This window comes from Paroedura picta, chromosome 2, assembly GCF_049243985.1.
Source record: "Paroedura picta isolate Pp20150507F chromosome 2, Ppicta_v3.0, whole genome shotgun sequence".
In the NCBI taxonomy this organism is placed as follows: domain Eukaryota; kingdom Metazoa; phylum Chordata; class Lepidosauria; order Squamata; family Gekkonidae; genus Paroedura; species Paroedura picta.
The window spans coordinates 95691970-95699851 of NC_135370.1; the positions used below are offsets into that span (position 1 = coordinate 95691970).

At 40.8% G+C, this 7882-nt stretch overlaps 1 protein-coding gene across 1 annotated transcript in view; it reads right to left on the reverse strand.

Moving 5' to 3' along the window:
* TRIM66 (tripartite motif containing 66) overlaps positions 1 to 7882 on the reverse strand; it is a 73994-nt gene extending 66112 nt beyond the window's left edge. The window contains exon 1 of the mRNA XM_077321736.1: positions 7698 to 7882. The gene's annotated coding sequence lies outside the window, so the exon portion shown is untranslated. The remainder of the gene's footprint in view (positions 1 to 7697) is intronic.

The window sequence follows — 7882 nt, forward strand, 5'->3', positions numbered from 1 at the left end:
CTTACAAACAGGATTAACTTCTTAAAGGTTTACTGCTCCATTTTTGATGTGCTTTGGTTTGAGTCCACAGTCTTCTATAGGCAGTACTGTAATGCACTGCTTTAGAAATAACCACAGCATCTCAGACAATTCTGTCTGAACAGGAATCCATAAAGCGATGATTCCAAGTTACACTTCAGTTTGATTTTCTATTACACATAGCAGTCACTCTCAAAATATCGTGGTTGATTCTAAGCTTTCAAGGAATCCTAAAGATAAAACTAAATTCCCACTGAAAAGCTATATGGAAATTATAGGATAAAGCAACACTAGGTAACAAGTAGGCATTATTAGGTTTGTGCATTCTCTGAGTCAAAACTGGTCCTGAATAATACTGCTTTGACAGACAACAGAAATTGTTGCCTCATTAAAAGCTACAGTCACATTAGCGTATAAAAGAAACAGAATTTTAATTTAGAAGCCTTTCAGGTATCTCACCACTCATGTAGCAGCTGCATTACAGACCTGTTTGGTCATTATAATATCGGCAATCCAACCATGCTTAATGGAATATATGTGGATGTATTTACACATACCAAAGCTGGGAAATAAATGTGGTTTCCCTGTTCACACACAATGGTGACAGTGCTTATCAGGAGATTCTCAGGTACCATGTTTGCCCATTATGGAAGGATGGTGTGCCACAACCATAACAGGTGACTGGGATTGTTTGCAAGTAACAAAAAATCAAAATAATAGTCCAAAGAACAACAAAATGTAAAATACTCTAGACTAGAATATGCATTTGGCTATTAAATGTGTAATTTCCCATCCACATTGACTCCATTCACAAGTGACATATTCCAGAGTCAAATGTGTTCTTAGATTCACCTATCAAAATGTTGTGAAAGGCAATTTATTTAAACAGTCACAGGACCATTCACAGAGTGCTAAATTTTTTTGTAATCCCATTTTATATGCAATGCTAAATATAGTGGACAAAAAGGCTCTCCTTGTACGCTCTGCTGCCAATTCTGCAACATCTGGCAATTCTAGCTATTCCCCAGGTCATGTGGTGATCATTTATACTGGGAGAACCCACAGAATGATTCATAGTTATTTCTCTATGCTGGACATGGCAGCAGCTATATAGTATTATCATAAGCACAAAGTTCCTTGTACTTTGGATTTTAGGATTAGGTTGCTAAATGCTTGTAAAAGCTTTGAGGGAAAGGTCCAGAAAAAGGGCTTGGGGGCTTTACAACCTTGCATGGCTTCGGGGTGGGGACAGACTAGGAACACAAAATTCTGGGTTTAATATGAACAAGCTAAAACTAGAAAACAGAGACACCATGCCTGTTCTATAGGCTAGATATCAGGGGGGGAAATTTCACAGTCAGAGTAGTTCAGCAGTGGAATAGGCCTAAGGAGGTGATGAGCTCCCCCTCACTGCAGTCTTCAAGCAAAGGTTGGATACACACTTTTCTTGGATGCTTTAGGATGCTTTGGGCTGATCCTGCGTTGAGCAGGGGGTTGGACTAGATGGCCTGTATGGCCCTTTCCAATTCTATGATTCTGTGATTCTTGTGATTCCAATCAAGCATTTTGAATATGTTCTTGGGATGTCTCTCAGCAGCCCTGCAAACTTCCATAAAACGGTTATGGCTTCACACAAGCAATCACATGAGTGAAAAGAATTCTCCTTTAGCAGTCACTAGCAACTCCTTAATCAAAGCTCCAGTTGCCAGGGGGCCTCTGGAGAGAGAGAATTATGTATTTAAAAGTTTATGTAATGCATATATGCCCTAACAGTTTCAAATGAGTGAAAACTTCAGTAAAACGACATGCTACAGAAGTGTGAAGTGGTTCATAGTGTGTCAATAAAGCGTAAAATAGAAAAATAGTCTCTGGAGTACACACAACCACCACAAATAGCTTTCATGTGTCAAAATCAATATTCTGAATAGAATTCAATGATTAATTAGTAATTTATGTGGTCTTTTGATCAGAGACAAAATGCCAAGGAAAATGCTTAAGTTTTTCAAATGCTCTTGAAAATTCAGCCCAACCTTCGTAGGAATCCTTTGGGATTTCGACTATCTGCTGGAATAACTGGGTTAAAGCCTTAGCTTCCTAGATAACACCTCGAGGGATAAAGCCTACATATTTTTTACAGAGTCCTGAAGCCTCCCAGATTTTCCCATTTTTGTCCGATTTACTGCCTAGGTTTATATACAAACCTCAGATTATGGTTTGTGTTTATACATCATTTTCTTATCATTCTTTAAATTTTTATTTTACAATTAAAGGAAGGGGGCACCTTCAAATATAAATTAAGTTTTCACTGATCTGAAAATTATCAGTTCAACCTATGACTTGGAGTGATGTAATAGACCAAGATTAAAAATCCTGCCGGGACATGAAATTCAGTGGGATGATCCGAGGCACTCACCTGTTAGCTGAGCTACTGAATATATCGCAGTTGCTGCTATCATACCTTTGGATGCCAAAGAGCTACAAAGATTAATCTTTGGCTGCCTACAGCAGGAGTAGTATCCAACATCTGGATTGGAATTTGGATTGCATTACTATGTCATCAGTATTCAGATCTGAGTATCATGCGAGGATGTTCAAAGCACGTCTAGTCCAACTATGCCTCTAACCCCCTACTTGGGTATTTCATCTCGTGCCTGATCTTTCTTGCTCTGAGCAAATGTGGGGATAATTACTCTCAAAGAGCATTAGCCAATTGTTCGGAACACTTGGTTATGATTCACATTTTCTCTGAGGCCCAATTAGGGGACATAAAGGAACATTTTTAAAGGCAAAATGCTGTTTTGCAGATCTTCTTATTTACACAGCCAAGCTCAGTTACTCTGATTGCCTTTTGAATGGCCAGCTGGACCACAGTAGAAATTATCCTTTTTTTTGGTCACAGTCTGATTTGATGTTTACGTATGCGCAATGTGCTTGTGATATTTTATTTACTCTTCAGTAAGAGTTCTTATTAGCACAATTAATAGAGTGATGCCTCATGTTTCAGGTTGATTGTGTAATTAAAACTGAGGGGTACTCATTTTTAGACCAGTTTGGTGTAGTGGTTAGGAGTGTGGACTTCTAATCTGGCATGCCGGATTCGATTCTGCACTCCCCCACATGCAACCAGCTAGGTGACCTTGGGCTCGCCACGGCACTGATAAAACTGTACTGGCCGAGCAGTGATATCAGCGCTCTCTCAGCCTCATCCACCCCACAGGGTGTCTGTTGTGGGGAGAGGAATGGGAAGGCGACTGTAAGCCGCTTTGAGCCTCCTTCGGGTAGAGATAAGCGGCATATAAGAACCAACTCTTCTTCTTCTTTTAGACCATTCACTCATGTAATACATTGCATCACTTGCCTTAGGAGAGGCTTGGACAAGGCAGCTGCAATCACTATAATCTAACACCTCTAATATGCAGATAGCCAAAATAGTTATAATTATCATTCTTCTTAATTCTACAATGGTGACAGCCTCTGTAATGTTTAAGACCCCTTGTCCTGAATGGGTCTTTGTTGGCTAGAATGGTTTGTTGTTAGGTGCGAAGTCGTGTCTGACCCATCGAGACCCCATGGACAATGATCCTCCAGGCCTTCCTGTCCTCTACCATTCCCCGGAGTCTATTTAAGTTTGCACCAACTGCTTCAGTGACTCCATCCAGCCACCTCATTCTCTGTCATCCCCTTCTTCTTTTCCCCTCAATCGCTCCCAGCATTAGGCTCTTCTCCAGGGAGTCCTTCCTTCTCATGAGGTGGCCAAAGTATTTGAGTTTCATCTTAAGGACCTGGCCTTCTAAGGAGCAGTCCGGGTTGATCTCCTCTAGGACTGACCGGTTTGTTTACCTTGCAGTCCAAGGGACTCGCAAGAGTCTTCTCCAGCACCAGAGTTCAAAAGCCTCAATTCTTTGATGCTCGGACTTCCTTATGGTCCAACTTTCGCAGCCATACATTGCAACTGGGAATACCATAGCCTTGACTAGACGCACTTTTGCTGGCAGGGTGATTTCTCTGCTTTTTAGGATGCTGTCTAGATTTGCCACAGCCTTCCTACCCAGGAGCAAGCATCTTTTAATTTCTTTGCTGCAGTCCCCATCTGCAGTGATCTTGGAGCCCAGGAAAATAAAATCTGTCACTACCTCCATTTCTTCCCCATCTATTTGCCAGGAATAGAGAGGGCCGGATGCTATGATCTTTGTTTTCTTGATGTCGAGTTTCAAGCCACCTTTTGCACTCTCCTCCTTCACCCGCATCAAAAGGCTTTTTAGCTCCTCTTCGCTTTCTGCCATTAGAGTGGTATCATCTGCATATCTGAGGTTGTTGATATTTCTCCCTGCAATCTTGATTCCAATTTGTGACTCCTCTAACCCTGCCTTTCTCATGATGTGCTCCGCATACAAGTTAAATAGGCAAGGCGACAGTATACAGCCTTGCCGAACTCCTTTCTCAATTTTGAACCAATCAGTGATTCCATGCCCAGTTCTCACTGTTGCTTCTTGACCTGCATATAGGTTTCTCAAGAGACAAATAAGATGCTCTGGTATTCCCATCTCTTTAAGAACTTGCCACAATTTGTTGTGTTCCACACAATCAAAGGCTTTAGCATAGTCAATGAAGCAGAAGTGAATGTTCTTCTGAAACTCCCTAGCTATCTCCATGATCCAGCGTATGTTGGCAATTGGTTAACACTCCATTTTCAGGGGCCAATAAAGTCTCCTGAATGCCTGTCCGTCTTTATACTTTCCTACCTAATACATTGTTATTAAGTAGCAGTTGAACTACAACAAAAGCCAAAACTATTCGTATCTGTCCAGTATTCTTCTATACGACACCAGAAACCAAAACAAGTTTAGACGGATGCTTCATGTGGGAACTAACATTCATAAGTGCTCCAAGTCTGAATCAGTTCAGAGAAATGGTGCAGGGGAGGGGAGGAGCTTCTGCCAGCCCTACTGCATCATTTTATCAAACAAAAATGGCTGAGACCCATTGTGGAATTCAGCATATCCCCATAATATAAGTCCCTAACTGCCTATTAAAAAGCAAAGGTCACAAAATCAACACCAATAGCTTCACAATAGCTGTCAACTTTATATATAGAGAGAAGATATATACATGCATACACACACGCTTATACATACAGCAGCAGCTCTCCCTGCTTTATCTGCATCCCAGACCTATTGCCTGCCAGAATGTAATCTCCTTTTCTGAGCACTGGTGATCTTTAAAAGCGCAGAATTCCCTCCTGGAAGTTTTCACCGTCGCTATTCTGGTATTTCCAGATGGATTCATGGAGCTCTTTGTAAAACTTTTGGCAAAGGGTGTGCTACTTAGCAAGCAAGAATAAAGGCTAAATCAGCCTGAGTCTGCAGCAGTTGAATGCTTCACTCAAGGTGTTCCAGATAGTAATTCTGGGATTTCCCACAAGACAGTACACAGCTTTGTGGATACCTGATACTATCTATGGATGGATGTTCATATATTTTACGGAGTTGTTGAAATATTCTATATACACATATTTTTTTAATGTTGAAATGTGTTGCTGTTTGCTGCCTTGGGGATCCTATCGAGGTGGAAAGGCAGCACATAAATGTTTTAAGTAAATAAATAAAATATATGAATGCTGTTGATATAGGACAGCATGTGCAAAAGACTCAGTGCACCCAGCCTGTACGTTTAGGACTTACAGCTGCATTATATATCAATTTACAAAGAAAAAATGTAAGCCCCGCATGGAGTATAAATAAAATAAATAAATCGGAAAGCATCCTAAGCTTCCCTTCCACCTACGGCCTTCTTCTCTATAAAATGGGACCACTTTCCCCTTCTTTTCTCATCCTTTCCTCTTAGGGGTTCCCTCCCCGCTCCACCACCACTGATTGTTCAGAACTTCAGACCCTTCTGAAAACCTTCTACTCTATGTCTTAACTATCCCTGAGTTCACTGCAAATTATTTTGTCTGGAAAGCATAACCAAGAAATTAATATATGATCCTGCATAATGCTTGTCACAGCTGTAAAATCAAATCTTCTGGCTAGATGGTATCATCAGTGTAATATCCAATACACATGCAGCCAATGGTTTGCTTGAATTCTACCAGTCAACTCTGAGCAAAAAGGCTGCATCCTGGTCTATTCAGTCATCTCTTTCACCTGAAACTCCAGCAAAGAGAAGCAGGATTTCAGTGCATTTCAGATGTGTTTTCTTTCCTCCTCATATTGCTGACATATTAATTAGAGATTTGCACCTGGTGCCTTTCATGGGCCTGTGAGAATAATGCTGTTGATTGATTCTTTCCCTTGTCATTTCTCCTGGAAACTATAATCCTTCCTGCTTTATAACAACAGAAGATGTGATATACAGAATTAGCAACACTTAAAAAAAAATTCAGTCTACAAAATCTTTTGACAGATGCAGTGAAGAGGCGTTTTTCACTGAGCTGACTGCTGGACAAGCTTAAATAGGTTATTATGGAACAACATCATACTCCTGATATGCAAAATACCAGGGTACAAGATAGCCTTAATCACATGCAGCATTGAACCACCCAGTCTGCTCATTAAAAAGCAGCTTGAGGATTCAGTGCTTGGAACTGCTCTGGGGAAAACCAGAGCGCAAACCTAGGCACACTCGTAACAATATTGTGGGATAACCATCCAAGACAGAGTGACCTTATCCTTGAGTTATGCCTGATACATGGGGGTAAGATTATTACTAAATCCTTGACACCAGTGGGACAAAACATGATAGTACAGTAACAGAATCACACACTGATGCACTGTTCCTGTTGCATCAGAATGATAAATGTTGACGTAACTGCTGTACTAAGTAAAAAAAAATGGGCTGAGTGGGTGTGGTGGGTATGTTGCAAGCTTAATCAGAATCTTAGGCTTTTTCACACAAAGGTTATTCTCCCCCCACTCCCGGGACACATGTTATAATAAGTACAGAGATGATTTGTTTGAACAATCCCACTGGAGTGGCCCCATTGGAGCAGCCCAAGCTGAACTAGAGGCACACTAGTGAACTTGGGTGAAAGGGAGACCTTTGCACAAACGCCTACGAAAGAACAACACAGATGACCATGCCAATTCATCTTAAAAAATGACAAACACTTTACCTCAAGACTCCCGATCCAAATACCCATCATAAAGTTCCACTGCAATTGCTGCACTTGCAGCTTCAAGGCTTTACCAGCCTGAGAAAGGGGAGAGGGGCTGATCAGTTACTAAGGGACATGCAGGGAACTCTCCTGCACATCTCTCTGCAGCCTAAGATCTCCCATTTATTCAAGGAATCCTCCACTGTTTACCATCTTTAGTAGAACATACAGTTGCCATCTTCAGTAATCCATCCTAGTGCTGTTTATTCTCTACTATCTAGTACTTGTATTTTATTAGGAAGTTCTATATCTTGTTGGGCAAACAGGCAGGATATTAATGCTAGAGAAACAATACACAACTAATTAAGAGAAAATGGCCCTGCATATAGACAATTTTTATCAAAAAAGGAGAATCAAAATAATGAAAGGAAGACATTAAAATGCAGCTGATGCTACCAGATAAGTGAAGAATGGCCTTTAGGCTACAATTCATAAGCTGCTGAACAAGTCGCCAGCATCTTACATAGAGGTAAGCAGCAGGCCTCATACCAAGGTTTAAATCCTAAAATGTTTCATGGCTTACCTGCCGAGTGCTGTTGTAAATGAGAAGTTCTTAGAAACACATGAAATTTCATTTGAAAAGCCTGAGACCATAAAGAGGTCATGTCCCATTTTCCTAGCATATTGTGCATCAAATTGCAAAAGAAATCTCATAAGAAATCCCAGAACTAGGTAGAGCATAACATGGTCTTATCCTGAGACCCACAC